The sequence below is a fragment of the Acomys minous genome (assembly GCF_964271855.1).
Source record: "Acomys minous genome assembly, chromosome: 14".
NCBI lineage: Eukaryota > Metazoa > Chordata > Mammalia > Rodentia > Muridae > Acomys > Acomys minous.
This window is the reverse complement of record NC_140496.1, coordinates 82,844,973-82,872,256: the sequence shown is the minus strand read 5'-3', so window position 1 is coordinate 82,872,256 and position 27,284 is coordinate 82,844,973. Positions and strand designations below refer to the sequence as shown.

The window sequence follows — 27,284 nt, the reverse complement described above, 5'->3', positions numbered from 1 at the left end:
CAACTTTATTCATTTTATTATATATGTATGAACATTTTGCCTACATGTATGTATGCACACCACACACATGCTGGTTGCCTGTGGAAGTCAGGTGTGGGCATACCGTTCCCTAGAACTGGAGTTGTGGATGACTGTGAGCCTCCATATAGTGCTGGGAAAAGGGCACAACTGGTCCTCTGCAAGAGCAGCAAGTGCTCTTAGCCACTGGTCCATCTTTCTAGTCCTCAAAGTTGTCAAACTCAAAGATAAAGATACAGAAAGTATGCAGGACAGCCAGAGCTGCATAGTGAGACCCTGTCTCAAGACAAACAAACAAACAAGATGAAACAAAATAAGACAAAAGAAACAGGAAGGAGATTATTATTATGATGAAGTGTGGTATTGTATTTTGTTTCATAGTGTGAAAGTGAACACTGGTGCACTGTGCACTAAAAAATGGGTTAAGTTGGTGCTTTCTTCCATCTTTCTATGGTATCGTGATGGTGTGCTTGAATGTCCTGGCTAATGCTCCCAAGAGCATCGGCAATTCCTAGAAGAGAGACCAACACCAGGTCCTCATCAAGCTGGTGCTTACTGAAAGCCATAGTTGATTCCTAACTGTGATGATGAAGCATGGTTGTTCCGGCAAATTTGAAATGACTGATGATCACACAGCTTGTAAAAATCACCATGACCCTCAAAGGCACATTAAATAAACATGCAGGGGTCATCCACAGATTTGACTTGCAGCTCAAAGAGCTAGAAAAATGTCTGAATAATCTGCTCTCCCCCTGTCAGTTTGGTTTCACATACAGACAGCTTTGGCCGGCATCATGGACTCTTACAAAGGGAGACCAAAACAAACAAACAAACAAACAAACAAACAACCCCCCCCCACACACACAGGAAAGAATATCCTGAGATGCCTCTTCTAGGGATGTCTGAAATATGTGTAAATAAAAGGCCTGTATAGGAGAAGCATGGCTAAATTGGAAACCCTGAGTGGTGGTTTACACATGCAATCCCAGCGTTTGGGAGTCGGGGCAGGAGGATTGTTGTGCATTTGAGGCCAGCCTGAGTTACAAAGTGAGACTGTGTCGACAAAACAAAACAAAAGCTAAATTGGTTGAGTGGCCAAAATGATACATGCCTAAAATCCCAACAACTCAGGCAATGAGTGTGCAGTCTTTGCTATGCACCAAATTTAAAGACAGCCTGGGCTAAATGAAACTGTCTTGAGGAAAAAAAAAAAGCAAATGGATAAGTTGGTAAATTTATATATATAAAATTAATTAATTTATTCATATTATATCTCAATTGTTATCCCATCCCTTGTATCCTCCCATTCCTCCCTCCCTCCTATTTTCCCCTTACTCCCCTCCCCTATGACTGTGATTGAGGGGGACCTCCTCCCCCTGTATATGCTCATAGGGTATCAAGTCTCTTCTTGGTAGCCTGCTATCCTTCCTCTGAGTGCTACTAGTCCTCCCCATCCAGGGGACATGGTCAAATATGGGGCACCAGAGTTCTTGTGAAAGTCAAACCCCACTCTCCACTCAACTGTGGAGAATGTCCTGTCCATTGGCTAGATCTGGGTAGGGGTTCGAAGTCTACTGCATGTATTGTCCTTGGCTGGTCCCATAGTTTGGGCAGATCTGCCCACCATAATGTTCTACTTGTAGGTTTCTAGGACCCTCTGGATCCTTTTATTTCCCCATTCTCCCTTGCTTCTCTCATCTAGAGTCTCAATAGGAAGTCTTCCCCTCTGGTATATACTCACTTATATCTGGACACTAGCCCAAGGGGCATGTCCCATGAACGTCTTCACTCACCAGGAAAGTTGGTAAATTTTATGTTTTTGGCCTATTATCATAACTTAAAAAGGAACAACTCCAGCCAGGTGGTAGTGGTGCATGCCTTTAATCCCAGTACTTGGGAGGCAGAGGCAGGTGGATAACTGTGAGTTTGAGGCCAGCCTGATCTATAAAGCAAGTCCAGGACAGCCAAGCCTACACAGAGAAACCCTGGCTCAAAACCCTCCTCCCCCCAAAAGAACAACTCCCTCTTTTTGACCCTTAGGGGTAACATCAGAGTTACCCAGGAGAGCAGCAGTGAGGTTGTGGGAGGGGCGGAGGGAGGGAGGGAGGGAGGGAGGGAGGGAGGGAAAGACTTTGGAGAGAGAAGGAAAAAATTTAAAATACTGAATTAATTTTCACTCCTGAAGAGGAATTACTAGATTTTTAGCTAACAGTGACCACCAGTGCGTCCCTGGTGATAGTTCACTTGTCTCTATGCAATGTCAGGTTTCTACCTTGGTCTCAAGTGAAGCCTTTGGGGTTTCTGAGCCACAGAACTAGATTCCAGCAGACTGAGCTGCAGCGGGGAGGTCTTTTATGAAGGCAAGTGGTGCCAATTATCTGGTCCCTCCCTAAAGGGTCTCATGGATAGATAGGCCCATCATCTTTTTTAATCACTGCACTGAGTTTAATTAGGTGCTTTTGTGAGATGAGTGTATGTGTGAGCAATTTCCTGGCACACAGGCAACTAACTATTGCCTTACACCAATGAAAAGCCTGATGTCATCTCTTGTGGTAGCCATCAACTCTCAGTGGGTCCTTAGGGAGGGACTGGGCCCCCCCCCCCAAGCTCCACTCCCACTGGAAACTGGCATCTCTGGAGGTACATTTGTGAGAAAAGATTTGATTTATTTTGGGAACATGGCTGAGGGATGGTGGAAAGTCAAGGGGGAGGGGAAGTCAGCCTCTTGCTCCCAGAGATCTATACTTGTTTAGATATGAGAGTTAAAGGGTTGGAATCTACTAAGGTAGGGTTTCCAAGTGACCTCCATAAGTAACAGAAATGACAAGAATGCGTATAGACTTGCCAGCTGGTTGGCTCTTTAAAAGATGGACCCAGAAGAACATTGCAGGTGTGCTGTGTAACAGTAGACCCCAGTCAGTACTTTCAGGGACCGTGGACTCTTGACCTTTCACAAGTCCCGACATGCCTAACTCGTCCTAACATGTCCTAACTCCCTTTGCAGTTAGCAGTGATAGAAATTTTGCACGAGGCAGGATTATCAGAGCTGGACCAAAGAACAACAAAACATCTGAAGGATTTGAAACTACCCTTCACGATATACAGGCTAGTATCATTATAAAATTAAGAATTCTTCCTTAATAAGGAGGACTGATGGCGGAGAGTGACCGGCATTGTTGACAACCTTAGAGTGGCTTCTAGCAGCACTTGAGCTTTGTAGGTTTTGGTGTATAACTGTGAGTCTTACTAAAATCTAAACGGGGTTGGAGGTCTGCAGCACCACCTGTTTACCATACAGGGGCCCTGGGTTCAATCTTTATGCACCACACACAAAACAAATTAACAAATAAACACGTTGCGCTAACTACAGCAGAACAAATGATTTATCAAAGTACGTAAGGAGGTGATTCGGCGTCTGGAGCAAGATGCCACACACCACCTCTTTTTTTCCCCCTCACTCAGTCTACACACCGCAGCACTCCCGCTGTCCTGCTCACTCAGCTGGTTCCTATTTTACTTGATCTTATTATTTTCTTTAAAGATATTTACTTTCTAAAATGCTTTTAGGTTTATTTTATGTATATGAGCATTTTGCCTGCACGTATGTCTGTTGCACCCCATGGATTCCTCCTGCTCGATGAGGTCAGAAGAGAGCATCAGATCCTCTGGGCTCAGAGTTATGGCTGATCGTAAGCCACCATGTGAGTGCTGGGAATGGAACCCGGGTTCTCGGCACAAGTAATGAGTGCTCTTAACCGCTGAGCCATCTCTTTAGCCCTTTGTTTCTATTTTAGAAATATGGAAAAATACAGAGCCAAAGGGAGCAGGGAAATAAAAGAGTTTTCTCTTGATATAAAGGGGACAAGGATTTAATTAGTCTGCTATTCTATTGCTTTTATTGTTTTATTATAAAAATGATACATGCTTATTATAGAATGTTTTAAATGAGTACATTATTTTTAAACTCCCATCTGTTACTTCTTAACTAGATTTCTTTGTTCTCTTTTGGATAATAGCAGCTCAAGATTCTTTTTGAGCCACAATTTAAAATGAAAACAGAAGAATTGTGGTTCTCTTTAAGGATGATTTCAATTTGGCTTTAAAAAAACCTGAAAGTGGTGGCACACGTCTTTAGTCTTAGCACTCAGGAGATGGAGGTATGTGGATCTCTGTGTTTGAGGCCAACCTGGTCGACATAGCAAGTTCTAGAACAGCCAGAGGTACATAATGATATCCTGTCTAAAACACAAACAAACAAAAAACTCCTACCAAAACAAAAAATCCAAAACAAACAAAATACCCCACAAAAATTTGAAAGTGCTAGGATTTGACAAGTTGAATTTACATTTTATGTTACTATTTGTTAAACTTTTTTGTCCTATTAATAAAAAAATATCCTAAATGAGTAAAAATTAAACTTGAAAGGTAACAACCTAGTATCATGAAATGCTGGTATAATAATAGTTTATTTGGGCTGGAGAGATGGCTCAGAGATTTAGAGCAGTGACTGTTCTTCCAGAGGTCCTGGGTTCAATTCCCAGCACTGACATGGCAGCTTACAATTGTCTGTAACTCCAGAATCCAACACCCTCACATAGACATACAGACAAAAACATCAACAAAAATAAATAAAAAAACCCCCAGCTTATGCAAATAACTCAGTTATATTAAAGGTATATTAGTTAGTAAGTAATAATTTAGAAAAGTAATTGGGGAGAGCTGGTATGTGCTTGTAGTCCCAGGACTGTGGAAAGGGAGGCAAGAGGATCAGAGGGTTTTGAGGCCAGCCTGGGCTATATGATCCTGTCCCAACCTACTCCTGAGAAAACAATTTATTTTTTCCAAGAAAAGTAGTTATGCCACTTTTTAATCATTTCATTTATATTGAAAATATCATGATAAGATCTTTATCTCATGTCATCATTTGTTAAACATTAGAAACCATTTTATTATATCTTATTTTTTAATTTGAGGTAGATTTTAAAAACTAGTTTAAATATTTAATTTTTTTCCAATCTGGAACGTTTAATATATCAGAGGGAAAATGGTCCAGGTGAGGCAGTGGGGCAAAAGGACTCCTGACAGAGGCCTGTCCCTGCAGAATCACTGCGTGCAGAACACTCTTCATCCGTGCCCTCCCATGACACCTGACAACTGTGGTTCGCTGTGGAGTGGCCACTCCACTCTATCTCCTATACTGGCTTGGCACATCACACATGCAAAGCAAGAAGACTCCACAGATTTTGCCAAAAAGAAAAAAAAAATAATAATTAAAAAAATTTAAAGGGTGAGAGAAAATAAAAAGCTAAAATTCATAAGCAGAATTAAAGTCACTGAAGTGAAAACAATATATTTTCTCAACAGTATGGATAGACTATAACTACAATCTCTTTGCTTTAAAGTCTCTGCCATCCTCTCCTTCAACTCAGGTCAAAGTTTATAGCAGCAATGCCCAAGTCCTCTGCCAGGCCAGTGTTGTCTGCCCTCGGGCCAGAGTTCACAGGTCAGGATCAGTCAGTCCGGTTAAGTATTTATTTTTTATGTATATAATGTTTTGCCTGCATGTGTGCCTGCACACTAGAAGAGGGCACCAGATCTCATTATAAATGATTATGAGCCACCATGTGGTTGCTGGAGATTGAACTCAGGACCTTTGGAAGAGCAGCCAGTGCTCTTAACCTGCTGAGCCAGCTCTCCATCCCTAAAAAATAGTTTAATAGTCAATTTGGTTCACACTAGAATCACTTGAGGGGGGAGGGGAAGAGTAATTGTCTTCATCAGGTTGGTCTGCAGGCATGTCTGTTGGGAGACTGCTTTGATTACTGATTGGTCCAGAAAGGCCCCGCCCACTGTGGACGCACTGTCTCCTTGGCAGGTGGCCCTAGCTGTATAAGAAAGCAACCTAAGCTCACTCAGAGGCTGGAGTCCTCCATCTTCCAAGCTTGGAGCCCCTACCCTCCCTCCCTCACTGATACCTGTAGCCTGTAAGATGAAATCAACCCTCTCCTCCTCTTAGCTGATTCAGTCAGGGATATTTTTATTAAAGCAACAGAAAGGAAAACCAGAACAAGGGCAAAGGTGAATTGTTTATGAGACAGGCTATGCAAGTGAAAATGCTTTGGAGTGGTTCTGTACAAGTAACAGTTTATTGGCACAGATTTCTAACTAGAGTATTTTATTGTCTGTGTGTGTGTGTTGCTGAGGATGAAATCAAGGGCCTTGTATATGACAGGCTGTGTGTGTGTGTGTGTGTGTGTGTGTGTGTGTGTGTGTGTGTGTGTGTGCCGCTGAGGATGAAATCAAGGGCCTTTGTATGACAGGCCGTGTGTATGTGTGTGTGTGTGTGTGTGTGTTGCTGAGGATAAAATCAAGGGCCTTGTGTATGACAGACCGTGTGTGTGTGTGTGTGTGTGTGTGTGTGTGTGTGTGTGTGTGTGTCTGTGTGTTGCTGAGGATGAAATCAAGGGCCTTGTATATGACAGGCCGACTCACTGCCACTGAGCTACATTCCCCAGGCCATTAATTCTAGTATCGTATAAATAAGTAGATATTTATTATGATTTATATGTAAGAATACTGTGCACTTCGTATGGTTTTGATAGGAAAGTCTATTTGTTGTCTGGAAGAACTGGGCCGATTAAAAGAAATCTCACTGACTGAGTGATAATAGAGGCAGAGCATATAGTTTAGTTTTCTTCTGTTTATTGCTCTGTCTGTTCCTAGACAACAGAGTCAAATGAATCCCGTAACAAATACTCCTGGGAAAGAAGTAGCACCAGGTTTGCTTGGAGGGTCGTCGGGTTTACACTGAGCGGTTTCCAGCCATCAGTTCGCCCATGTGCAAGTTTCCTGTCTGAGCCAGGGAGGTGCTGAGTGCCGAGGAGAGGGGCTCTGTCTTCCTCCCGGCCCTTCCTCCTCTCTTTCATCCAGCAGTTAGCTTGCTGCCAAGCGTCTCGTTTGTCTGCCAACATGGGAGTCTGGACATAGATTTTTAATTTCAGGGTAATTCAGCTCTTTCTAAGGAGGAGGCAGGGGGCACAGGCATCGAGTCTACGGACAGCAGTGGGGTGTACCAGCACAGCGGGACGAACCTGGGGCTGCACAGTACAAAATAAGTAGATTGGAATCCTAGCCTTTGCAAGCAATATGAATGTGGCAAGTACTAGTTGCTCTGCGCCTTAGCTCGGCTATCTATGAAGTGAAGGTAATACATGTTTGTTATGAGAAGCAGGTGAGAGCATGGACGTCATGCATCCATGACAGGATCAGTACATGCGCACTGTGTGTTTCTGGTCGCCTCTCTGTGCCCTACAAATCTACCTAGTCTCTTTTGGAGACTAACGGAGTTGGGCAGGGAGCACGGGGGCTGCTTCTGAAGCCATCTGGTCTTTACCCTCCAGTGAGCATGGGAGAGGGGTGGGAGGGCTGTGCTCCACTGTGTCCTCATGCCTACCCAGCTGCAACTGTTTCTCCTTCACTCTATCCTGCCTCCCTCCCTCCTTCCCACCTTCCCTCTTGCCCTTTCTTCCTCCCTGACTTCCTTCAGTGATGAACTATGACGTGGAAGTATAAACCCTTTCTCTCCACCTTGTGTTAAGGTCCTGGTGTTTCACCACACCTAGCAAACCTAACTAAGACAGGCCCTTTCCTGCCACTTGTGGGCACTAGGCACTCATGCCATGCACATACATATACACAGGCAACACACACACACACACAAACATAAAAATATATTGTTTTAAAAATCCGTGGGCTGGATTTATATATGCATATGTCTATGTGCTGATGTGTATGTATATGCACAAAAAGAAAGACGTGCTGGAGAGATGGCTCTTCCAGAAGATGGGTTCGATTACCATCACCCACATGGCAGCCTACAAGTGTCTGCAACTCCAGTCCCAGGGGATCTGATGCCCAATTCTGGCCTCCTTTCGCATCGGGCATGCATGGGGTGCACAGACAGACTTATAGACAAACCATCCACAAACACAGAAATAAACACATTAAAAAAAGAAAGGAGTAAGCCACCACATTTTACAATTACTATTTTTTTATTAATTTATTCTTGTTACATCTCAATGGTTATCCCATCCCAAAAGAAAGAAACCATACAAAATAGAAAATAACAGGGGTGTGGTTGGGGAGATGGCTCAGCAGTTAAGAGCACTGTCTGTTCTTCCAGAGGTCCTGAGTTCAATCCCCGGCAACCACATGGTGGCTCACAACCATCTGTAATGGAATCTGATTACTTCTTCCATTGTGCATGAAAACAGAACACTCCTATACATAAAATAAATAAATAAATAAATAAATATTTTAAAAAAAGAGAGAGAGAGAAAATAACAGGCTAGCTAGATCTTCTGGCTCATACATACGTTCTATCAGTTGGCGGTGACCTGAGGGCAAGCCAGGGGTGAGGTTAGTTATTAGGAATCAGGATAAATGTGGTTCCTTCTGTCAGAAGTCTCAAGTTCAGCCTGATCTCTAGAGAGGAAGTCTGGGTCAGGAGGATGTAATAGGTCATTTCAGGCATCTTTTAAAATTGTGCTCATAATATACAGGGGAAGAGGCCCCCCTCAGTCACAGTCATAGGGGAGGGGAGTAGGGGGGAAGCAGGAGGGAGGGAGGAATGGGAGGATACAAGGGATGGAATAACTATTGAGATGTTAAAATGAATGAATTAATAAAAAAATTAAAGAAAATAAAATTGTGCTCATAGTTTTCAACACATGCGACAGGTAGCAGTGATGTGGGCTTCTGGCTTTACTGGTGTTTCTGTGCATGCCCACCTTCTAGAGAGTGCATGTGTGTGTCTCTCAGGAGTTTATTCCATGTGAGTTAATCCCACTTGATGTCCTGCTGGTGAAGTAGCCCCAGTGGCTCTAATGTATGCACTGTCCAGAGTGAAATAGTATTAGTTACTTGTTATTCTTGGGAGAACTGAAAATGCTTGCTTGCTTGTTTGTTTATTTATTTATTTATTTATTTATTTATTTATTGTATTCTGTGTTCAGATGATGCACTGCTATAGGAAGTCACTATCGATAACTTCTCACCTTTGAGCAAAATGAAAAAACTGAGTGCTTGAACTCCGTGTTTTGAATTTGCAAAGCCAATGATCATCCATGTGGAGGCCTTGACAGAAACACATAGGATGGGTACAGTGACATCACTGCTTTGTGTACAAATTTAGAATGAAGGTGACGTACACTTACCACTTAATCACAGTCTGTCTTTTTCTTGTAGAGAGCTTGTGCATATTTTTCTGCAGGATTCATGTGTTTCAAATGCAGACTAGTCTTTAATTTTCAACAAGTGCTTCAGATAATAATACTATTAAGTTGTTTACCATACTTAAGCTGTATACTGAACCTTGTCCTTGAGCGTAAGTGTAGACTACTGTGCTACCCACATCTACGCTGGACAATACTGTTAATATTTATTTACTGAGATCCTACTATGTCTCCAATATTCTACTAGGTCCACATAGTAAGATGCTAAATAGATCCTGTGGTGAGGGGCAGCTGAGTGGCAGCTAGGATCTTGCTACATCTTGCCTTCATCTTTGAGTTCTGGCGTATACCACCATACCTGACTTAATAACGAATTTTTAAAAAAATGTTTAGTGTACAAAGTATGTATGGGGTTTCAGACGTTTTATACATATAACTTTGTACTTTGCTCATATTTATTCCCTTCTCTGCCCCACTTCCCCCTCGCATGGTCACTTCCTCACTGCAAAGAGACTTCTTCAAGCAGTAGGGAACTGGTGGTCCATGTAGAAAGGCAAACAGGTCAGAGTCGAATCTTCTTGCCTGTTCCTTGTGCTTCCCAATGATGTGGTAGAGTCACATGCTTGTGCTTTTTGCCATCCAGTTGCTGCCTTTTGTTTTCCTCAGTGAGTCCCTGATGTCACATCAGTTATGAGACCCATTCTTTCTGGTAAGCTGGAGGGGTTGTTAGGTGGATGTTGTCCTGAATGCTCTGCTCGCCAGTTTCTTCTGTCACTTCTTTCAGTGCTGGACTGAAATTCCTTGACCAAGGTCTGCCTGTCTGTCTTCCTTCCTTCCTTGAGATAGGATTTCTTAGCTGCCCTGCAACTCACTCTGTAGACCAGGCTGACCTCATACTCACAGAGATCCTGCTGCCTCTGCCTCCTGAGAGCTGGGATTAAAGGAGTGTGCCACCACCACCTGGCAGGAAGCCTTCCTATTATTTCCTGGCCAACTGCATGATCAGCTCCATATTTGTTTCTCTAGAACTCTCTAGTAGATGTTGTCCAGAGCACCACAGCAGGCTTATAAATGCCAGCAACAATATAGTTGCTATAGTTACAGTTTTAGAACAACGCTCTGCTCAGAAGTCCACTTCCAGTGGTGCTGTACCAGTGTCTTGATGTGTGTGCCGACGGCAAGAGTGCTGCACTTTGAGATGCTACAGTGTTCCACCTGAATCGAGGAAGAAAGATGGAATTTTCCATGTGGATCACAGGAAAGCCAAACAAGACTCCCACCTAGGGACATGGTGCAGAAGACCTGGAGTGATGGAAGACCACAGGCATGATGTTTTCACCATGAGGCAACCAGCTCAACATCCCCCAGAGGGCGCCATTGAGCTCATGGCTAAGGTGGTGTTTGATCTCACATCACAGAGATTGCTGTGTTCGTCCTTGTGGGCGAGGGGGAAAAAAAAAGAAAAGAAAAAAGAAAAAAAAAGATGTGATTATTAAATTTGGGGATGATTAAATTTTAATTAATTACAGAAAAGAATTGGAGCAAGAGTTAGGCTGAAATGAGAGACCACCATTTCACAAGGATACAGATGGCTATACATGTATGTGGAAGAGATAGGTACGTCGGTGCCTATGGTGAGAAATTGCACAGCTGTTTTCAGTGTGAATCAGTGTCAGTCCCTGCTCTCTACATAACTGTAGAGAATGGTGCCCCATATTTGACCACCTCCCCTGGTGTGGAGGCCTGATGGCACTCAAAGAAAGAATAAACAGGCTGTCAGCATGAGACTTGATAGCCTATGACCATATAGTGGGGAAGGAGGCCGCCCTCAGTCATAGACCTGGGGGGGGGGGGGAATGGGGTGAAAGCGGGAGAGAGGAAGGAACGGGAGGATACAAGTGAGTGATGGGATAACAATTGAGTTGTAATCTGAATAAATTAATAAAATTAAAGTTAAAAAAAAAGAATGAATCAATGGCTGAGTGGTGATGACACTCACCTTTAATCCCAGCACTTGGGAGGCAGAGGCAGGTGCATCTCTGTGAGTTCGAGGTCAGCCTGGACAGTCAAGGCTACACAGAGAAACTCTGTCTTGAAAAACCAGGGGGTGGGGGTGGGGAAGAATCAGTGAAATTTCTGGTGATTTTGATGCCTGCAGACTCAGAGTGACCAGCAGTGTGAGGGCTGCCATGACAAGTGGCCAGGGATGTAGACTGTGGTAGCAGGAACTGATTGTTCAGAATAAGGGAAAAATAATTTGAGGAATTTTTTTTGTTTGTTTGTTTTAGTCTGGGACCACACACACATACACAAGTCTATTTTAAGAGAAAATGGAACACATCCGGAAGTGGTGAACAGTATAATAAAGTGGAAAGCCAGGCAGCGGGCAGCGGCAGCAGAAACCCTGACCGTGAAATTGCTCCCTTCAGCATGGTGTTGGAGAAGGAGTACACAGCTTTTGTGTCACGCAGGAGAGCAGGAAGAACACCAGTGGGGCTGGGGGATTTGGAAAGAGCAAACTGCAACCCACAGTGAAGAGGAAATACAGACCAGGCTTTCAGGATTTTACAGATGACGCTTCTCCTGATTTGGTTTTAATCACAACGGGTGAAAAACAAGAAGGAAAGGACTATGCATGCGATTTTGGAGGCGACCCTGGGGAGGCTTCAGATACCGCTTGGAAAACAGATAATGATGGCTTTGAAAATTGAAAAGAGGTCAGCTTATTACTGTTGCCACATGAAGCTGTGATTATATTAAAATGGCATCGATGCAGACAAACCAGTGCAACAGTTAGCTTGGAAGTGGCCCCTGACATGTGAATAATTCAACGTAGGATAACAAGGGGGAATTTTAAAAAAAGATTTATTTATTTTATGTACATGAGTACACTGTCCTCATGCACATCAGAAGAGCGCACCATATCAGATTATAGATGGTTGTGAGCCACCATGTGGTGGCTGGGAATTGAATTTAGGACCTCTGGAAGTGCAGTCAATGCTCTTAACCACTGAGCCATCTCTCCAGCCCCAAGAGGGAAAAATTAATAAGAGGGATTATCTAATAAATTGTGTAGCCAACTGATGACAGAGAAAATAACTTCAGAAATATTCCAAGTTACTGAAAATAATACTTACTTAATTTATTATTGTTATTATTATTATTGCTGTTACTACTACTATTACTCTTTGGTTTTTTGAGACAGGTTTGGTGTGTGTGTGTGTGTGTGTGTGTGTGTGTGTGTGTGTGTGTAGCCCTGGCTATTCTGGAACTAATTTGTAGACCAGACTGGCCTCGAACTCAGAGATCTATCTGCTTTTTGCATCCTAAATACTAGGATTAAAGGCCTGTGCCACCAGCTCTGCCTTTCACATTTCTTTATTTTTATTTCATGTACATTGCTATTTTGCCTGCCTGCGTGTCTATGTGAATGTGTTGAATCCTCTGGAGTGGGAATTGAACTGGGCCCTTTCAATTGTTGTGCCATCTCTCCAGCCCCCATTTTTTTTTTTAAAGTTAAGCCGTGAAAGCTAGAACAAAAATTAGAAGTGTATATTGAAGAAACATAAACTTGGAGATTTTTCTTTTGTTCACGGCATAGAACATTTCAGTAATGAAAACTGTATATTTTCAAGTGTCTGTATGGTCTGTATTTTGGTTTGGCAATTAGTAGCATTTACCATATTCCTTTTCTTTTCTAGTGCCCCCCTTCTTTGTTTTGGCTTGCTTTTTGAGAAAGGACTTATTTTGCATCCCAGGGTAGCCTTGAACTCAAACTTGTGATGTAGCCCCCACTAGCACCTTACTGCCTCACCTGGGTATGTACCATTATGCCTGAGTCCCTCTTTTCTTTTTAAGGCATTTTGGGAGTAAATTACAAACACTCTTCTTCCTTCTTGAATTCTTTAGTTCTTCCCTGCATATCTCTACAATGGGGACCTTTTCCTCATTAAGCTTACCACTGTTACCATTATTACAACTGAAGGTAATAAATCTCTAATATCTTCTAATGCTCAGCAGGCATTAAGCTTTTTCTCAGTTGTCTCCAAAGTGTGATTTTTAACTAAGTTGCTCAAACTGGATTCCATTAAGTGACTACCATCTCTCTAACTTTGTCTAAAGGGAGAGCTATAGTGTTTTGACCTGTTCTCCTGCCCCCTCCGGCCCCCTCCTTCCTTCTCTCCCTCCCTCCCTTCTTCTCTCTCTGCCTCTCTCTATCCATCTCTCCCTCCCCATCCATCCTCTCCACCTACCCTTCTGCTGCCCCTCCTTTCTATTCTAATTTTCCTTGACTGGGCCAATTTTCTGGTAGACTTCTGCCTTCCAGATTTATGATAGCTGCTGGCTGTCATTTAAATTTAATTAACTTCACACCATATCCCCTGTAAGCTAGAAGTTTTGATCTACAGTTATGACTAAATTAGGTCAAAATACCCTCCTTAAGAATGTCATAGGTGTGGTTGGAAAGATGACTCAGCTGTTAAGAGCACTCACCGGCTAGCATCCACATGGTGGCTCACAGCCACCTGCAACTGGGAATCCAGGGCCCTCTTCTGGCCTCTGAATGCACGTGCATGTGCACATAAACACAGACAAGACACATAAAGTAAAAATAAATATATCTTTTTTTAAAAAAAAAAGATTTATTTACTTATTATTTGTACAATATTCTGCCCACACGTGTGTCGGTATGCCAGAAGAGGGCACCAGATCTCATTATAGATGGTTGTGAGCCACCATGTGGTTGCTGGGAATTGAACTCAGGACATTTGGAAGAACAGACAGTGCTATTAACCTCTGAGCCATCTCTCCAGCCCCCAAATAAATATATCTTAAAACAACAACAACAACAACAACAACAACAACAACAACAACAACAACAAGGAAAGTCATGGCTGAAGCTGTATGTGGTGGTGTACTCCTGTAATCCCACACATGGAACTGATATTTGGAAGGCAAGGCAGGCAAATCTCTGTGAGTTCAAGGCCAGTCTAGTCTACAAATTGAGTTCCCAGCCAGCTAGGGCTATTATACAGAGAAACCTTGTCTCAAACAAACAAACAAAACAAAACAAACAAACAAACAAAGAAACAGATTTTATATCTTGGCTAGCACATTCTTTGAATCCCAGCACTCTGAGTTTGAGGTCAGTTTGGTCTATGAGTGAGTTCCAGGATAGCCAGGGCTACACGGTGAAACCCTGTATCCAAATAACAAAAATAAAGCAACAACAACAACAACATGTGTGGGAGGTAGAGGCAGGAGGACCAGGAGTTCAAGGTCATCTTCAGCTGCATAGTGAGTCTGAGGCCAACATGGGCTAAATGAAACCTTGTCTCAAACAACAACAACAACAAACAAACAAAAAATCACAAAACAAAACCAACCAACCAACCAACCAACCAACCAACCAACCAACCAACAAACCAGAATCAAGAGTGAGGGGACAGGGCACAGTTGCAAGCATGAAGACTCACGTTTGGATCTCCCAGCACTCATGTAAAACCTATGTGTGGCAACACATGCCTTTAACCCTAATGCTTGGGAATGGGAGATACAGGAGGATTCCTGGGGTTGCTGGCCAGCCCAACTAGTGTAAGAAATGAGCTCCAGGGTCTGTGTTTAAAAAAAAAAGGGGTGCAGAGTGATGAAGACACCAGATGACTTATGGCCTCCTAAACATGCACAGAGGTACTCCCTACATCCGTGCACACACATGAATGTGTACACACATGCACTGTCTACCCCCAAAAGGAGTTTTAAAATAAGATTTTGTTTATTATTATGTGCTCTGTCTGCATGTACACCTGCAGGCTAGAAGAGGGCACTAAATCTCATTATAGATGGTTGTGAGCTACCATGTGGTTGCTGGGAATTGAATTCGGGACCCCTGAAAGAAGATTCAGTGCTCTTAACTTCTGAGCCATCTCTCCAGCCTCCCCCCCCCCCAAAGAGTTTTTAAACAATGCTGTGAATATTATGTTGTAGCAAATAAAATGCTGTACGATATCAGATGTGATACTGTTATAGTTGTCTATCGTCAAGTTATGACTTTTCTTCTTGATTCAAGTCAGCGGCCTCTGTTAATAACACAGCAGATCTATACCTACCCTGTGCTACCTTTTGTTGTATTCTGTTGTTACTATTGCTGACTCTTATCTGTGCTAATTATCTTATGACAAGTTGTACAGTGTTGGCTGTTTTCCTTACTTTTCCCAGGCACTTTGCTTTCGTTGGCTAGGATTCTCTGCGCGTGTTCCCCTCATTACCTGGAGCGATGTGCTATTCTCAAACAGAGTTCTATGGGGAAAACAAGGACTGAACACCTACGTCTCTCTTTTACTGGTTTTTGAGTAAAGAGTTGGTGTGGCGGTCACCTCAGTTGGTGGGCAATGTGGGTTTGTTCTCTTTGTATTGCCCATCACTAATTGTTTTCTGTATTTCATCAAGTCGATCAGCTGTAGTTTCTTTGTGATGCCGTGACAGATTGCATTCAGAAAAGCAGGCTGCAGCAACATATACGCCCCATATGCTCTTATGCTGCGACATTGCCACTTTGCTCTCACTTCTTACAGACAACCCTCTTGGGAGCAGGCTTTTAGTGAAACCTAACCACCAAAGCCATTGTGGTGGAGAGAGTATGGAGCCAGCGCAGAGCTACAGAGAAATGGCTGTGTGTAATCCCCTAGCTATTCTGGCGATGGCCTCCGACATGTGAAGGAGTGAGCCATAGTTTTTAGCTAGGGGCTGGGGACATATGGCTTAGTTGGTAAAGTGTTTGCTGTGAATGCATGGCCATCTGAGTTTGATCTCCAGCACAACACGAAAAAGCCAGCTCAGCAGCAAGATCCTGCTAGTCCAGTGCTCAGGAGACGTGAGACTAGAGGTTCCTTAGGGCTTGCTGGCTAGGTAGCTAAATTAGAAAACTTAAGGTTCAGTGAAATATTGTCTCAAAAAATAAGGAGGAGAGGGATTGAAAAAGACAGCTGATGCTGCCTTCTGGCTTCTGTACCTGTATAGGTACACACACACACACACACACACACACACACACACACACACACACACTGTGCACACACACACACACAGGCACACACACATACACCATACACCATTCACACATAGGCACACACACACAGGCACACACATGCACACACACGTACACATACAGGCACACACACACACATACACACACATGCAAGTATACACAAACACACATACACGTGAAGATTTCAGTCCTGCTTTGAGGTATCCAACTAACCTGGAGTTTAGATCACCTTATCTACTGAGCCATACTCTGACTACAGATCTGTCAGAGGAGGAAATGCTATTTAATTTGCTTGGTGTGTTCTTTTAAAGGAGGTCACAGTACCTGTAACAGATGCTGCAATAAAACTGGCTTTTGGGAGTCTCCTAAAGTGATACTTTTGGCCTTTGACCTCACCTCAGTGCTCTGGATGTTTTCCTTGCTTTTTGGTAGAAACCATCATCTAAGCCAGCCTTAAAGAATCTGCGTTTTGGATTGAAGCCAACCTTTCCCTGAAGAGCCCTAGTTATTTTTAGTCAAGAGTGGTGTTTTGAACTTAAAATCTGAGCTTCATGACTTTGACATTTCTTTTTTTTTTAGTAGAAGAAATTACATCGTAAAGATTACAACTGATAACAATAAAATATTTCATCATCTTTCCTAAAAGGAAAGATTGACAGACTCAACAGATTAGACAAGAAACATGTTTTAAAAATCCAGTAAAAATAAAAGTTATCATAGGATGGCATACCAATTAATAACAAGAATTGACTCATGTTTACCTACATAATGGTAAGAAAATGGGACTGTCTTTCCTTTATGTAACTTAGCAGATTTTCTTTGAAAGCAAAGAAACATGCCCCAGTGCTGAGAGGATGCAGCAATCAGCATCTCACGTGTACCAGTGCAAGTTCCTCCTAAGGACGGCTGCCCGATGCTGAGAGGATGGACTGATCCTCTCTTACACCCACTAGAGCAAGAGCTATCCTGTAATATCTCTCTTTCTGGGCTCTAGCAAAGTTATTTCGGCATCACGAGCTCAAGGCACAGAGCCCAAACACAAACTAAGGGGTTCTGAAGTATGTTCGTAATGCAACAGTCTGAGGACAGGGTCATGTTGGAAGGGATAACTCTGCCTTCTGTTGTCCACTAGGGGTGTATTTTCCCCTACGTACTAAATACACATGCTTAGAACTTGTCTCTGTCATGTCTCTGATGTAGCCTGTATGAAGGAAAAGAAAGGAGTCTAAAGTAATGTGGTGGTTTGAGTAAGAATGGCCCCGATAGGCTCATATATTTAAATGCTTAATCATCCGAGAGTACCCCTATTTAAGAAGAGTTAGGGGCCTTGTTGGAATAGGTGTGGCCTTGTTGGAGGAAGTGTGTCGAAGAGGGTAGGCTTTGAGATGCCTCAGAGGTTAAGAGCACTGTCTGTTCCTCCAAAGGTCCTGAGTTCAATTCCCAGCAACCACATGGTGGCTCACAGCCATCTATAACGAGATCTAATGCCCTCTTCTGGCCTGTGGGTGTATATGCAGGCAGAGCACTGTATACATAATAATAAATAAATCTAAAAAAAAATTACTTTTGTGTCTGTTCATAGCTATAGAACACTGATTAGCACAACAGAGAATTCTACTCACCAGGCCATGCCTATTTACAAGGAAGTTTGGGAGTGCAAGTCTTTGGGCAGGCAGCTCTGTCTCTTTCTCAGACAGTTTTTTATAAGACTATATATATTTTTTATTTTATAACTAAAATTTCTGATAATCTATCCCAATGAATTGCATTTTAATTAATTGATTATAAAAAAATCAAATATCAGGGTCTGGCTCAGCAGTTAAGAGAGCTTGCTGCTATTGAAGAAGACAAAAGTTGCATTTCCAGCACCCAAGTGGGCCAGCTTACCAGCTCCTGTAACTCCAGCCTCAGGAGATCCAGTACCCTTTTTTGGCCACCTTTGGCACCCAACTTACATTTGTACCCCCCCCCCCCCATATGTATAGAAAAAAAAGATCAGTCATTGGGATAAGTCAGCAGGTAAAAGCACTTGCCGTGCAAGCCTGATGATCGGAGTTTGATTCCTTGAAGCCACAGTGAAAGGCAAGAGCTAACTGCAGAAAATTGTCTTCTGCCCCTCACATGTGCACTGCTGTACTTACACACACACACACACACACACACACACACACACACACACACACACACACACACAGAGAGAGAGAGAGAAAAAAAACAAGACAAAAAAGCTCAGTAACTCAATAAAGAGAGTAAGGTTAAGCACAGTGCTGTCTGGAGAAGGAAGCTTCCCGAGAAACATCTGCACAGTATTATTGACACAGTGTAAAACGCACAGCGAGGAATCAGAAGAGGACACCTTAGCAGGGTCTCAGGAAAGAGATATGTGATTATCAACATAATATTTGATTTCTTATTACATACAGATGTTTGTATGTATCTCCATGTATACTATATATACATAAAGTGGTTAACTCATCTATTTGGATGGTACCAAGCATGCGGTATTTTCTCCTAAGACAAGAACAAGATGCCTCGACTGTGGGATTCACTATAAGCTTTCCTGGGAACCCTAATTTCCACCTGATTGCTTCTGGAGATCAGCCACATGGAGAAAAACTGTGTGACCCTCCTATTGCTATAATTTGTTTCTGTCCACACAGGACCTCTGGGCTTTTCACACCAAGAGCTTCTCCATTTCTCTGCAGGTTCCCACTGGGTGTCTGAAAATTTAGTGCCGTTCTGACACTAATGACCCAAAGTGCACCCAGGCACCAGAGGCAAAGAGTTCAGTCCTTCACAGCTGCCCCTCATTTCCATATGGCAGTTACAAGGAACGGCTCTCCAGGCTACCCATACTTCTGTGCAATTTGGCTGCAGACTGGGGTTCTCTTCGTATGCTAATTTGTTGCAATAGCTCTCAGAACTCAAGGAAATGCTTTACTCACCATTACTGGCTTATTATATAGAGTATTAGGGGAACTGGGGAGCTGGCTCAGTGAGTAAAGTGCTTGCCTGTAAGACACAAGGAACTGAGTTCGAATCCATAGGACCCACATGAAAGGCAGGGTTTGGGACACACCTGTAATCACACATCTGGGGAGGCACAGATGGGAGTTTGGGAGGGTCTTTGGGGCTTGCTGTTCAATGAATTTGGTTGACCTGGCAAATTTTGTGATGGACTTTGTCTCAAATGATATGAGATGGCTCAGTGGGTAAGGGTGCCTGCCACCAACTCACAACCTGAGTTTGGTCACTGGAGCACACAAGAGAGGAGAGAACTGACTCCTGCAAGTTGTTTTTTCACCTCCACATACCTGCTTTGGCAAGCATTCAGGCACACACACACACACACACACACACACACACACACACACACACACACACAGGAAATAAATGTAAAGAACATAAGTAAATAGATAAGATACCCAGTGTTGACCCCTGACCTCCATAAGCACACACAACACACACATACAACACACACACACACACACACACACACACAGGAACACATAAATGTAAACAACATAAGTAAGTAGATAAGATACCCAGTGTTGACCCCTGACCTCCATAAGCACACACAACACACACACACACATGAAAATTATTAGTAAGGTCACATATGAAAACCTTGATGAAAAGTACGTAATTTGAAGTTAAGAAGGGTCTTTGGTGCAGGGCTCCCATTCTGTGGAATATGAATGGTTTTGCCAACTCGGAAGCCTCTTGATAAGCTGTTTACAGTTATTTGTATCTATTGTTTGAGAAAGGGTCTCTATAGGCCAGGATTCCTTAGAATTTACTATGCAGCATTTGCTGGCTTCAAATTGTGGCAACCCTGCCTTAGCCTTCCATGGCTGGGATTATGGCATGAGCCACCAGGGCCGTCGACTTAGGGTTCCCAGGAGACCCATTGCCCAGGGTGACCGACCAAATGGCTGGTCATCTATGAGTAAGTCTGTCTGTAGTCCCTCTCTACTTCCTGGAGATGGAGAGCTTGCCAGCGTCAAGCTTGTTGATTCCTAGGTTGCTAGCTCTCGCCCTTCCAGTCACTCCATTAGCATAAACTCAGGATTGTGTGAAAGGGGCTTATTATGAAGAACAAAATGCTTGCTTCACCTCATCACCTGGGAAACTGGAAGACTTGAGGTGCTCTGTGCTGGAGGCCAGGGCTAGAGGACAATTGTAAACACTTTTTACTACACCACAGCTGCCACAATCAATTCTTTTATCATTTGAAGGCATTTTTAAAAAATTGAAATTAGCCAAAAAAAAAAATGAAATTAGCATAAGAGGTATTAGACTTTATTATGACATTTTCAATCAAAGTGGAGTTTTTTTTTTGTTTGTTTTTTGTTTGTTTTTCCGAGACAGGGTCTCTCTGTGTTAGCCTTGGCTGTCCTGGACTCACTTTTTAGACCAGGCTGGCCTCGATCTCACAGACATCCGCCTTCCTCTGCCTCCTGAGTGCTGGGATTAAAGGTCAAAGTGTTTATTTAAAAAAAGATTTATTATTGTGTATTCAATGTTCTGCCTGCATATGTAGCTGACCACCGGAAGAGGGCACCAGATCTCATTTTAGATGATTATGAGCCACCATGTGGTTGCTGGGAATTGAACTCAAGACCTCTGGAAGACGAGCCAGGGCTCTTAACCTTGGAGCCATCTCCCCAGCATCTGATCAAGGTGTTTTAGTGATTCTTCTGCTTCATCTCACTCAGCCCCTGCTGCCCTTTGGTCCTCACTGGGGACCGCTCCACCCAGCCTCTTTTTTCTGCTTTCATGTCTCATGTGTTTTTTGGCTCATTGCTTGTCTTCTTCATCACCCAGAGGGTTTCTCTGTGTAGCCCTGGCTGTCCTGAAACTCACTCTGCACACCAAGCTGGCCTCAAACTCACAAAGATCTGCCTGCCTCTGCCTCCCAGGTGCTGGGATTAAAGATGAGCATACCACCACCACTTGACTTTAATTTTTTTGAGAAACCCCCAAACTGATTTTCATGACTTTCGAACTCATTTATACTCTATCCAGCAGTAAATAAGGCCTTCTGTTTCCCACATCCTCACCAGAATTTCTGGTAGGTTTCTTGGCCACCAACATTCACCACCTGACTTCTGTGAGTTGGCCTCTCAAAGTAATTTTATTTTCTCTGGTGACTAGGGATGTTGAACACTTTAAAATATGTATTGAATATTTGCGTTTCTGCTCTTGCCACTGTCTGCTCATAGTACTTTTATTCTTACACTACACTGAGCATTTGTTATATTAAAGTCACCAAAAATGATGGTATTCAGTGGCCTTGTAACTGTTTCTACACTTATGCCTGAACTGCATTAAATGCATAGGAAGTAATGCAGGTAGAATAAAGAGGGTAATTTTCTCTGTTAGGGAAACATCTGGCCTCCAGTAGCCACGACTGGTGAGACCTGGTCCTCCATCCCAGCATTCCAGTTAAAGAGAGAAATAATGGAATAAAGGTGAAAAGCAAGTGAGGAGAGATTTAACTGATGTGGCAACAGTGGGAAGAATAGATAAAGAGGTCCAGTGACCCCCATATGCAACTTTCTGATGCTGATGTAAGGGATGTTTTTAGATGTATTTATTTTATGTATATGAGTGCTCTATCTGCATGTACACCTACAGGCCAGAAGAGGGCATCAGATCACATTATAGATGGTTCTGAGCCACCGTGTGTTCGCTGGGAACTGAACTCAGGACCTCTGGAAGAGCAGTCAGTGCTCTTTATTGCTTGAGCCATCTCTTCAGCCCCAGAGGCTTAGGTTTTTAAGGAGTATGAGCTATGCCTATTCAAGGAGTCCTGGTCAGGGTGTGGCCCCACACATCATTGTCTCATTGTCGGTCTTGCAGGGTGGTCTGAAGAAACGATTACCTGCAGGGGCAGGTGGCTCTCAAGATATGACCACTTCTGCTCCAGGTGTGGCCTCACTAGGATATATGGCCTACGAGGTGGCTGTGCATCCTGCCAGATTTTGCTCTGGAATCCAAGATGACTATGGCTTTAGGATAATGAGTTATCTTTGTGTCTTCAAACTAAAGAAAACAGGGAGATTGAAATGAAGACAGCGATGTTAGACTTTCACCCTGGTGGCCTGAGTGATGGTTAACAAAAGCAGCTTCGAAGTATCTGCTACAGAGTTACATCTTTAACTACTGATGTCTGTTTTGACTGCGGTTTTGTTTCATTAAAGCCTTAATGATTTCCTGGTGGTGCTGGTGCACACCTTTAATCCCAAAACTTGGAAGGTAGAGGCAGGTGAGTCTCTCTTGAGTTTGACGTCAGCCTTGTCTACAGAGCGAGCTCCAGGACAGCTAAAGCTACTCAGAGAGACCCAGTCTCACAAACAAAACAAAAAGGCCCTTAATGGTTTTGAATGTTCTTACCTTAAATTTTATATTAATTACAATGTACTATACTGAGATCAGGATAGTAACACAGTTTGGTTAACAGTCTTCCAATTCAAAGCCAGTTCAGCTGGTTCATATTCATAAACTCAGCATTCAGGAGGTGGAGACATGGAGGGTGCTGTGAGCTGGGAACCTGGCTGGGTCCTTGGTAAAACCTTAGCTCAAAGGAACAAAGATAAGAAGGGACTGGGGAGATGGCTCCCCAGTGAGAAAGTGCTTGCTATACAAGGATAAGGCCCTGAGTTTTGATCCCCAGCACCCATATAAAATGTGGGTGTGGCAGCACATCTCTGTGACCTCAGTGTTGGGAGAGGAGCCTTGAAAACCCCATTACTTTCTCTCTTCTTTTCTTTTTTCTTTTTCTTTCCCAGACACGGTTTCCCTGTGTAGCTTTGGCTGTCCTAGACTTTCTTTGTAGACCAAGGCTGACCTCGAACTCACAGAGATCCCCCTGCCTGGGCCTCTCCAAGTGCTGGTTTTACAGGTGTGGACCACTGAGCCCGGTTTTACTTTCTTATCTCAGAAATTGAAACAGAAATACTATGCCTTCCCCCCACCCCCCACCCCATTCTGATAGGCTCATTTTGTGTCCAGTAGATGTAGGTGATAAATAAATGGTTCCTGAATGCATGCATTCAGTGTGAATAGGCTGTCTTGATTTTTCTCCCTGCTCATATGTCTGTATGGGTCTGTGAGCATATTTTGGTTGGACTGTAGGCAAGCTCTCACAAGACTTCACACCGTACCAAGTCTAATGGTTACGTCCCTAAGGCCTTCCGTGAACCCTATTCTGTGGTGACTAGATCAAAATAGCACTCTGCTCCCCTCCAGATCTTGTGGCATAAACTTCTGTGCAGGAGACGATCTGTTGCAGGGTGGTTTGGGCAGTGGCAGTGGGTTTTGCAGATGAGGTCACTCCCACAGCTTTGGCATCCTGCCTCCTTCGCCTTCTCCCAAACCAGGAGTGGGTCTCCAGATCCGGCCATGTTTCTGCTACATACATGCTGTGAGCAAATCCAAATGCAGGCTATACTGCTTTCCCCCTTCTGTTAGAGCCACAAGGAGCCAGAGGACCAGAAAATATTTTGTAAGAAAACAACAGTTTCTGACTCTGTATCACCTGCTTCAATGCAAGCTGGGGCGCGGAGTGATGCAACCCACAAGCGTGGAAGGGGCTGGCGGATGGGCTGTCTCGGCCTGATCTGATGTCAGAGCAGATCATGTGGTGCTCTTTAAGCTGCTGGGACTGGCCCGCGGGAAGCACATGGATTACAGTCTGAGGCTGTGATGGGAAAGTCGGTTCCTGGGCTGCTGTCTCATACACATCAGAGGGCTGGGAAGCTGGGGACTCCGACTCGCCCTGCTTGGGGCCCCTCCTGCTGCGCGGTCACAGGCAATCGCCGGCGAGAGAAGCTGCCGCTCCAGTAAGTGCTTCAAGAAGGTCTTTGTTCGGAGCGTTTGGGAAGCCGGGAGGAAGTGTTGGTGTGGATGGGGGGGATGTTGGAAGCCCTTTGTAAATCGCGCTCGGGATCTGGGCTGGGCAGCATGGCTTTCACGCCATCCCGGGAGGTCAAAGGCAGCGCCCAGCGTTCAGAAGGATCCCTAGCCCCGATTTTGGTTTATTCTTCTCGTGATGTGTTTTTCTGATTTTTGCAGTTTCTGCGTTGTTTTTGTTTTTGTAATCGAAAGGAAGATTTTTCTTTTAGACCTGATTAAAGTGAATTGATTTCAGATTTCCTAACCCTGTGTGGACTTGTTTTCTCTGTGGCAAGCGAGGGGCGCGGAGAGGGTGGGAGCTCCCTCCGTTAACACCATTGCTTCTTAAGACTCTGGTTGTGTTTGCGCCAGGGGAACATGTATGTAGTGGTTGCCACCCTTCCTTGCTCTGGGTAAGTAGATAATAACAAGAGAAGTAAGACGAAGTGGCAGTAAGGGCACTATTCGTTTTGGTCAACAGCGGGGCTGCTAGGAGATTGCCCCCCTCCCCCAATAGTTACATTTTGCACTAGGTACTGTCAGCTGGCAGAACAGTCAGCGGAGGAAAAAAAACCGATGGAGTTCTCACTCTCTTCCCCAGCACGCAAGTGACCTTTTCTGCTTCCAAAACCCAACTAAGGTGCTGCAGGGCGAGAGGTGCCGATTTCTAAGCTCTGTGGTGTGGTTTTTCCTGATGACAGGGGTGAGGTGCTACACTCATGCCTCAGGCTTGCTCCTCAGCTCTCCAGCATCTTAGGCGTGGCCTCTTTGGAGTATGAGAACAGAGATGGAATAACATCTTACTGTTCCTCCCGGCATATTACACTCGGTCTCTTCTAGAGGCTGGAAATAAATATGGGTGCTTGGAAGGCAATAGGAGCAGGACTTAGGAGAATAGATTGTTTATTTTATCTGGCCTGAGACCCCTCTTTTCTGTAAGCTCTTTATAGAGTTTTGGATCCAGGTGTGTGGTATAGACTTAAAAGACAACGTACAAATAGACTCTGTTTTTAAGAATTGGTGTCCCCCCCCAAAAAAAAAAGAATAAGGGGATAATATATTATAAAGAATAGACCGAGGCGTTGGAGCCAAAGACTGATTCCAGAAGCATTTAGGCACTGAGGAAACTTTTAGGGTAGGAAAAGGTGTTGGAATGGAAGCAAAGGTCTGTTTAGATGTGGTCAATTCTCTTCTACAGCTTTCTGCCATCCAGGGCATATGTCACAAAACACCAAACAACAGCCAGGAGCTTGCCCCACCCATCGAGCTGTGAACATGGAGTCCTCACTTCCACCTCATCCCCTTGAGTTGTATAAGCTAATGCAGAAACAGGGCTAGGATTCATCTTCTCCGTCCTGTGTGCCACAGGTATATAATAAGCCTGACGAAACAAAGCGAGAATAAAATGACGATCTTCTCCCGAGCTGTGGGCTGAAGGTGGATTTATCTTGAAAAGGATCCTTCCATGACTAGTCACCATGAGCCGTACTCCACTTAAGGGAACCCAATATGAGGAACGCTGCCGCAGGAGGTCTCTCTAAGCCAGCTCTCCCTGTCTCCTCAGACTAGATGGAAGCCACACCCCCCTTTTTGCTCCCATGCCAAAAAAACAGTCTTTCTGATCGTGGGGGTTTGATAAAATGAGACCCACACCTGAGCACATTAAGGCCCCAAGCGTGAGGCTGAGAAGCCCTCATTTGACTGCAGACAATCTACCTGTTTCTCCGGGAGATATTCATTTATGGCCACTTTAGATTTTTGAATTCTTAAGAAATTATTGTACTAGCTGGGGTGTAGTACACCTTTAATCCCAGTATCTGGGAGTCAAGCAAGGCCAGCCCAGTCAACTGTGAGTCCGAAGCCAGCTTGGTCTTCATAGTAAACTTCAGGCCAGCCAGGGTTATACAGTGAAAGCCTATTTCAAAATAAAATGAAATTAATGTAAATTAAAAAAAAAAAGTGGAAGAAAGTTACCATTTCCAGCACCCCCTCCCCTGCCCCCTAATAAGCTTCATTTAGCAGCTGTCTTACTTATAAGAATTGGCAGGGAGCAACTGAAATGGAGGGGCCAGCCACTTGCCATATTCTACTTTTCAGGGAAGATACAGGGGCTGGACTAGAGGTGAGGATAGGCAGTAGTCTCCATACCTATAGGGAGAAAAATTGTCCAGTATGATGAAGATGGTTTTTCTCTTTTATAGTATTTTGCATTTTACTAAAACATCATATTACCAGGATAATAAAATCACTGAAGCTACATGTTCCTTCCCAAATGTCTTGGAAAAGGTCACAAAGGCGCTTTTTAAGAAAACGGAAGTTCTGGGTTTTGTTTGTTTGTTTGTTTTTTGTTTTCCCCTTTTGGACAGTAGCATGGGTGTGTAAGTCTGTCCTGGTCTGGTGATAAATACCTTCTCCATAGGGTTTTCTGCTCTCGGCTTTGTGGGAATATGAACCACCCTGATTAACCAGCCCATGCATCATTTCTCAGTGACTATAAATGCCACACATACCAACATTTCAAGCCCCCTTCCCAAAATCTGGATGGTTTTCTGAGTTATACAATATTCTTTGTTTAATACAGGACTGTCAAGGTGGCAGTTTAAAACTATTAAAATGATGTTTAACTCACTGCGAAATTTCAGACTAACTACTTTTCTCTCCTTAAATTCATGCTAGGCCTAATTGGATTAAAAATACGTATTTGCTGACTGACTAACAAAACAAATATATACAACACTGCAATGCCTGCTTCTGAGTATGCTATTGATGTGTCTCTCTGATTCACTCTGATGCTAGGATTGAACCCAGGGCCTTGTACATGCCAGTCAAGTGCTCTACCACTGAGCTACGAGCTCATCTCTCCTGGCATTTAAGAGGTCACCCAACTATCCAGGTGTGGTGTCACAGGCCTTTACAGGCAAATCTTTGTGAATTTGAGGCCAGCTGTTCTACATAGTCAGTCACAGTTCCTGGCCAGCCAGGCCTACACAGTGAGACACTGGCTCTCAGGGAAAAAAAAGTAATCCAATTAAATGCTCTTCCATAATGTTATTAGAATGTCCATCTGTTAATTATTCAGTCTAATT

At 43.6% G+C, this 27,284-nt stretch overlaps 1 protein-coding gene across 6 annotated transcripts in view; it reads left to right on the top strand.

The window, feature by feature from the left end:
• ANK2 (ankyrin 2) overlaps positions 1-27,284 on the top strand; it is a 574,434-nt gene that overhangs the window by 58,720 nt on the left and 488,430 nt on the right. The window contains exon 1 of one of the 6 annotated variants that reach the window (XM_084755409.1): positions 23,946-24,146. The exons of the other annotated variants lie outside the window; for them this stretch is intronic. The gene's annotated coding sequence lies outside the window, so the exon portion shown is untranslated. Of the gene's footprint in view, positions 1-23,945; positions 24,147-27,284 lie in introns of those variants that run through there. 6 annotated transcript variants of the gene reach the window in all.